General features: G+C 55.6%; 1 protein-coding gene across 3 annotated transcripts in view; it reads right to left on the bottom strand.

Annotated features, from left to right (window-relative positions):
- ARHGEF10 (Rho guanine nucleotide exchange factor 10) overlaps positions 1-7159 on the bottom strand; it is a 61332-nt gene extending 54173 nt beyond the window's left edge. For all 3 annotated transcript variants that reach the window (XM_040243205.1, XM_040243202.1, XM_040243204.1), the window contains exon 1: positions 7100-7159. The gene's annotated coding sequence lies outside the window, so the exon portion shown is untranslated. The remainder of the gene's footprint in view (positions 1-7099) is intronic.
- Between the last annotated feature and the right edge of the window lie 455 nt (positions 7160-7614).

Genomic DNA, 7614 nt, shown 5'->3' with positions numbered 1-7614 from the left:
GTCTCTGTGTCTCCCTGTGTCTCTCTATGTCTCTCCCTCTCTGTGTCCGTCCTTGTATCTCGGTGTCTCTGGCCCTGTCTCTGTGTCTCTGTGTCTCCCCCTCCCCCTTCCAGCCTGCTCTCTGCTCAGCCAGCAGGAAGGGACACACCCCTTCCTTGGGAAGCCCATCCTGGGCGGGTCTGGTGACAGGATTCAATCCCAGGGAAGCAGATGGGGAGGCAGGGACAGGAGAGGTGGATGCTGTGGGGCTGGGGACACAGCTGGAGGAGCAGGGGACAGATGGCTGGGGGGACACAGGTTTGGCCAAAAGTCAGGAAATGGAGCCCCACTGCTGCCCGGCCTCCCCAGCAGCGCTGACCCCATCCCCATGTCTGCCCGGCCCATCAGGGTGCAGGCTCCAGGACAGAGCTTTGCCACTCCTGTTGACATGGGGGGGGGGGGTGGCAGCTCTATCCACGGTGTGCCCCCTCCCCAGGGAGTCACCCGGACCTCCCCAGACGCGGTCCCTTTAGGCCCCAGGCCATGACACGCGGGACCACAGGAACCGGCCCGTGGAGCTCCGGCTGCCACCCACGCCATCATCGGCAGGTTTACAGGCGTGGAAACGCACTGACTATTCATCAGGGCCTCTGAACAAGGATCAGAGCCCAGAGCCGTAGCTGACGCGTGGACTGCTTTCAGACACACTGAGGGCGGGGCGGCCCTGGGCGATGCTCCTCGCCCCTCCTGGTCCGGCTCTCCTCCCCTCAAACCCCTAAACCAGCGGCCTGCACAGGACTGGACATGGGGTGCCCCAGACCCAGCAGGCCCTGCCCCACGCTGGCGCCGAGCCAGACTCAAGGGTCAGGAGGACCGCGTCCCCGCCGCCCCCCGAGGGCCAGGGGCCCAGACTCGCAGCCCAAACACCCCCTCTATGGGCTCCTGAAGCCCTCCTGCCTCCAGGCACAAACATGGGTGTCCACGGCCATGCAGTCCAGCCCGAGAGCCTCCTCTCAGAACCATCTAGACACACAACCCCTTCCTTTCAGAACTCACCAAGGACGAAGTTCATTCTGCCTTTACTTGGCCACGTCTCTGAGAAATCTTTTCATAAAGCCAGTGTTACAGTCATGAGATGGGAGAAAGTCACCCCTGCGAGGGGGTCAGCGCCCACAGGGGGCAACACCCCAGGCCCTGGTTACTGGCTGGAGCCTGCGTCTGTCTGTCCAGGCCTCCCTGTCACCTCCCCCAGCACACAGCCCGACCAAGGACAGGCCCCGAGCACACCCGCCAGGGGCAGTTCAGCACTTGTGCATGGACCAAGAGCCCCACGGACCGGGAGGAGGGGAGCAGGGAGGAGGGGAGGAGGCTGGAGATGCACCCCCACCCACACCTCCTCCCGGGACCCACACGCCCAGCAGTTTCTTGCATAAAGTAAATTCCAGCTCTCAAAAATCACCCTGACAGACACAGCTTCCCGCCTCGGGATGGAAGGAATTTGGGGAAACCCTGGGCTGACATCCAAGCCCCTGCCTTCCTTGCATGGGCACCTGCTGCCCGCCTGGTGGACCGACCCTGAGGGGTCACGCTGCAGCAGGAATGCCCCCTTATTTACGGGAAACGCAAGTTACTCCTCCTGCAGAGCAGGAGGGGCGCCGCGTGCACGTGTGATTACATCAGGCAGATGCAGGCAAAGCCACTGTCCCCCGAGACTGGAGCCTTCCGTCATGTGTCGGCGCAGCGGCCCGCCCAGTGTAGGGCAGCCTGGCCCCACCTGGTCCCTCCCTATGGACACCCATCCACCCGACACCAGCTCGGACCACCCTGCAGACCGCGGGGGGCACCGGGGGGAGCACCTTGCTGTGAAGCCCAGGACGCCCTCGACCGCCTGGCCTCCCCTGAGTCCCCACCCCCACCCACACACGGGGAAGATGGGCGCCAGGGTCCCCTGCCCTCCTGTCAGCCCACATGGGCTGCAGGGAGGCACACCCTGGAAACAATCTCTCCCCCTCGACTACCTGCGACTCACGGCCTAAACACTCCTGCAGTCTGGCAAATGCTGCACCTTTCATTTCTTCCTATTAAATCACCGGGAGCAGCGCATGTCTAAACGCTTTTCCAGAACAGAGGCCAGCGGCAGGCCCATCAGGTTCCCTCCAGGCCCCAATCAGTTCTGGACCCAAGGCGGGACTCTGTCCTCCGCAGACCCTGGCCTGGGTCTGATTTTAGTTCCAATGGAAAAGTGACCAAGGCCATGTCCTCAGGACAAGAAGTCTGACACCAGGCCTGGCCCCCGCACCGTCGGAGAGAAGGGCCTGCAGGCTGAGTCCCTGGCCACGCAAGCAACATCCAACTCAGCTTCTCTGACGGACGGAGTCAGGGCTGCCCACTGACCACTGCCCAGCCCAGGGCTTGAGAACAAAGCGTGCATTGATGTCTTATCAGTTTCACAGCGAGCGGGCCGCCGGAGCCAGGGGCCAAGGCCACGTCCCCCAGGGGGAGCTGATGGCTGCACCAGCCCAAGTTCCAGCCCCACGTTTGCCCTCCCGGCATCTCGGCCAGGCTCAGACCTGCACACACAGGGAGTGAAAAGACATGCCGAATTCCTTCCATCAGAGCTCAGCGCTCCTCGCCCAGAAGCGGACTCTGGCTCCTGACTTGGAATCACGTCTAACTCTGGAAATCCTGGGCTGTTTCTACACTGGCCCACACAGGCATCCCATCCCCACCGCTAGGCAAATGCCTGCACTTCCAAGCCCTTGCATGCCACTGCTGAAGCAAGGCAGAGCCGGCCCGACCAGCAGAGTACCCGCCCGACTCCCTGCGCTGGAGACCCCGACATCCTCCAGGGTCTAAGGCCTCCTGGGCTTCCCCATGGCTCAGTGGGTAAAGAATCCACCTGCAATGCAGGAGACTGGGGTTCAATCCCTCGATCAGGAAGATCCCCTGGAGGAGGGCATGGCAACCTCTCCAGTATTCTCGCCTACAGAATCCCATGGACAGAGGAGCCTGGTGGGCTACAGTCCAAGGGGTCGCAAACAGTCGGACACAACCTTGCGACTGAACAATAACACCCACCAAGGCCTTCCAGGCCCAGCGGAGACGGGTACTGACCTCTGCTCCAACCCTTTCAGCTCAACACTCTCAAGCTTCTTCAAGTCAGTCACCACCCCTTCTTCCCTTCAGAGAAAGAACGTGAATAACAGTATGAACGTTGAGTGTGCATGGCACACTTCTACTAAAACTCCTCAGCCTGTTCTGTACGGTCAGATCCTGGTCTCCACACTGTTGAGAAATGACTCACGTTCAAAGTTCACATCTGTTTGACTCTGAAGCCCGAATGTCCACAGTGCTTTCTTTAAAAAAAAAAAAAAAAATGATGTCCATTTGCCAGGCTCTGGTTCCCCACAAACTGCCAGCCTCCAGCCCAAGAATCAAGAGCGAAGCCTCAGTCCAGGAAGCAGAGCCCCTGCCCTCAGGACCCGACCTCCTCGCGCGTGGAGACATCCTTGGCTTCGTATAGTTACCAGTGGGCGGACTATTTGGGCACCCTCATCTATTCCTTTTGTTTTCTTCATAAAATGTCCAGTTCAGGAACCCAGGCGACTACCGAGTCAAGGTCTTGAAGCCTCACCTGGGCCACCAGGCCAGCGGCCCCCTGGGGAAGGCTGGCTCAGCCGTCCTCCTGGGAGCACTGAGGCCTCCCCCTGCCCCCATGGGCCTTGTCCCCGCTCCCTTTCACAAGGGCACTGTGAGGCTGCAGCAACCTCTGATGTCACATTTACTTTAAAAAGCAATTTCTAGTATCAGAAAGTGGCTCCTAGAAAAGAAACACTTTAGACCTAAAACAAAAAACTCCTAAAAATCTTAAAAAAAAATCTTTTGAACATTGCTTAACAGAACCATAAAACATCAACAACCCACAGGAAGCACTCCCTATTAGCAGGTACCCATTACTTTCCCGACATAAAGAAGAACAGGAAATGAAAGAATAACAGCAGTACCCGTGACTGGCCATTTTTATCATCAGAGTTTTGAAAAGGCACACATAGAAACCAAGATGTAAAGAAGCAAAAGCCGACTTCAAGGCCTGCTTCTCTGAAGTCTGAGTTCGGAAGGAGTCCCAGTGAGGGGTGTGTGCTGGGTGGGGCTGGTGGCGGGTCAGGGGTCCCGTGCCAGCTCTCCCGGGCCTCACTCCCACAGCCATCACGGTCAGAGAGGGCCCGAGCCCCCACTGCTGGCCCCAGCCCACACCCCTAGACCCTGTGCCCCTCTGCACTGCTAAGCCCCAGAACTTCCCAAACTACACTTCCAGAAGGCTTAACTGAGGGAGCAGTAATCCTGCCCATAAATGTTTAATGCCTGTGATCCCCTTCTGTCTCGTTTCATTCCACTCCCTTTCTACCTGGGCAAACTGAGAGTAATGTGTGAAATAAACACCAACAGGCTCCGAGTATCTCAAGATCTGGATTTTCATTGCAGCCTTTCTATCATGCCTCATGCAATAAGAATACTGTATTATTCGATATGGATCTTTAATTTATAGTGACACAGCCACACTCACGGCATTTTCATTTTGCTCTCATGCAGAGCATTCTTGCTTTAAAATGCATTTTCACAACTTGCCTTCCAGCAATTTCCTAAGTGAATAAACTGAGGTTCTACGGGGGACGTGACTCTCCCAGGGTCGGGTGAGCAGTTCCAGAACTCAGCCCAGGGTCTGAATGCCACCAGAACACCTCAATCTCCAAGAATCTCCAAAGAGAAGTTTCTAACCGTCTAGCCTCACCAGATAAACTTCAGAGAACATCAAAATATCAAGAAAACAAATTCAATAAAACAAAGTCAACCTTAACCTTAACAAATTAAAAAAAAAAACAACTATTTTTAATAGCTCTGGATTTTACCTCATCCCTAACTGTCTATAACTGCTTTGATAATACCTGGCCTGAGAGAGAGACTAATTATTTCAGGAAACCATGGGAGTCTACACCTGACTATGAACAGTCACGCAGCCACCTAACTACAGATGTTGTTGTTGTTGTAACAACAACAGTCACTAAGTCATGTCCAACTGTTTGCAACCCCATGCACTGCAGCACACCAGGCTTCCCTGTCCTTCACCACCTCCCAGAGCTTGCTCAAACTCATGTCCATCGAGTCAGTGATGCCATCCAACCATCTCATCCTCTGTCATCCCCTTCTCCTCCTGCCTTCAATCTTTCCCAGCATCAGGGTCTTTTCCAATGAGTCAGTTCTTCACATCAAGTGGCCAAAGGATTGGACCTTCAGTTTCAGCATCAGTCCTTCCAATGAATATTCAGGACTGATTTCCTTTAGGATTGACTAGTTTGTTCTCCTTGCTGTCCAAGGGGCTCTCAAGAGTCTTCTCCAAACCACAGTTCAAAAGCATCAATTATTCAATGCTCAGCCTTCTTTATGGTCTGACTGTCACATCCATACATAACTGCTGGAAAACCGCAGTTTTGACTATACAGAGCTTTGTCAGCAAAGTAATGTCTCTACTTTTTAATATGCTATCTAGGTTGGTCATAGATTTTCTACCAAGGAGCAAGTGTCTTAATTTCATGGCTGTAGCTGCCATCTGCACTGATTTTGGAGCCCCCCCAAAATAAAGTCTGTCACTGTTTCCATTGTTTCCACATCTATTTGCCATGTAGTGATGAGACCAGATGCCATGATCTTACTTTTCTGATTGCTGAGTTTTAAGTCAGCTTTTTCACTCTCCTCTTTCAACTCTCATCAAGAGGCTCTTTAGTTCCTCTTGCTTTCTGCCATAAGGGTGGTGCTATCTGCATATCTGAGATTGATATTTCAAAAACTGAAATACTGACTGCAGATGGAGTCACTTAACCAAACCATACCCCAGGGCCAGTCAAGTAAACATGGTGAGAGCTTAAGGGATACATTATATCAATACATTAATATTACACAGAGTATATCTCATCTTTCCTTTATTAAAAAAATTATATCCTTGAAAACATGTTCAAAATATGTATTTTAACTGATAAACAGTAAAAATGTTATTCCTTGCAATGTTCTACCTGGAGGGATATCAAGTAACTCTTGCATTTGATCCAGGACATTGGCAGCTACTTTATTTTGACTTTGTGGCTCAACCAAAGAAAAGCTAAAAATCCACTGCACTTAGTTCATGAGAATTTTTACCTCCAGTAATTGAAATGTAAATATATTGCACCAAGTATGTCTGCTGCTTTCTCAGAATATTCACATCCTGTTAAAAGCTGAAACATTTACTCAGATTTCTACCTTCAAACTGAGGGTCTTCTAGAGGGTAAGTGTTGCCAGGTAGGGATGAGGAGTCACCTGTCCCAGCTGGCAGCGCACCTGTTTGTCTCCCAGCCATGCGAGATGGGAGGGAGGGTTTCTAAAGTAGCAACTACCTTCACCCTAAAGTGGGCCAAGGAAAAGGAAATGGCAACCCACTCCAGTATTCTTGCCTGGAGAATCCCAGGGACAGAGGAGCCTGACGGGCTGCCGTCTATAGGATCGCACAGAATCAGACACGACTGAAGTGACTTAGCAGCAGCAGCAGCACCAAAGTGGGCCAAGGGCTTTTGCCTTTATAGGAAAATACAGACGACTATTCCCGACCTAAACACCCCAACTGGCCACTCCTCAGGGGACTTCACGGGGCCTGGTTCATCCAGACCCCAGGCCGGGCCCGGGTGCCTCCTGCACCTCCGGATGGCCAGTGGGTCTCGATCCGTTGCCGTTATCCCGGGACTCTCGATAAGTGGGGCGCTTCTAGGGCCTCAGCTCCGCCACCTGCACTGTCCACGCCCGGGGCGGCGTGTGCCCCGAGCGGCCCTCGCACCGTCCCCCAAAATCTGGGGTGGGCGGGCAGCCCAGACTGCAAGGTGCCGTGGGATCAGCCAGTTCCAGGGAGCTGGGCAGAAGGGAAGCTTCCCAAGGCAAAAAGGAAATTCCCAAGCTCCGCGATAGGTGGGCTCGCGGGCGGCGCCCTTCAAGGACTCCCACCCCACCCCTGCCCGCTCTCATCCCGCAGGAACCCAGCGGCCCCTCGCCCCGCCCGCACTCAAGCCACGGGACGCCGTCCTCCCTGGCCCGCACTCACCCTGCAGCCGGGACGGGACCCCCGCCCGCCGTCCCTCCAACGACCCCTCTACCAGCCCCGAGTCAGCCGCCCCGGGATGCGCCCCGGCCCCGCCCACAGGGAGGCAGGCCCGCCCGCGCGCCGTGATTGGCCTGATTTCGCAGCTCCGGGAGCCCATTGGCTGTCGCGCCTGCCCGTTCCTCGGCTGTGCCCTGCCCTCGCGCCCGCGCATTCCTGCGGAGCCACGTGGCCGCGCGCCCCCTCCTTCTGCCCAACGCCCGTCTCGGTTGCGCACGCGTGGGATCGCGGCGCCGGGCGGGCAGGCTTCCTGGACCCCCCCGGACCCCCGTGTCTCCCCGCAGAGCCCTCGGGCTGGGCACGTGTGGGCAGGGTCCTCCGGCCTATCTCCCCCCCAGCTTCCCAACCCCCTCCCAGTCCCCAAAGCTTCCACCCTTTCCCTTTGCTGGCTGACCCTGCCTGCAGGGGCGTTCCTGGCTCCTCTGGAGGTCAGCTGCCTCAGACCCGCCAAGTCTTGA

This window comes from Oryx dammah, unplaced genomic scaffold (assembly GCF_014754425.2).
Source record: "Oryx dammah isolate SB20612 unplaced genomic scaffold, SCBI_Odam_1.1 HiC_scaffold_7, whole genome shotgun sequence".
NCBI lineage: Eukaryota > Metazoa > Chordata > Mammalia > Artiodactyla > Bovidae > Oryx > Oryx dammah.
Note: the sequence above shows the minus strand (reverse complement) of the source record. Positions and strands in the feature narration are given on the sequence as shown.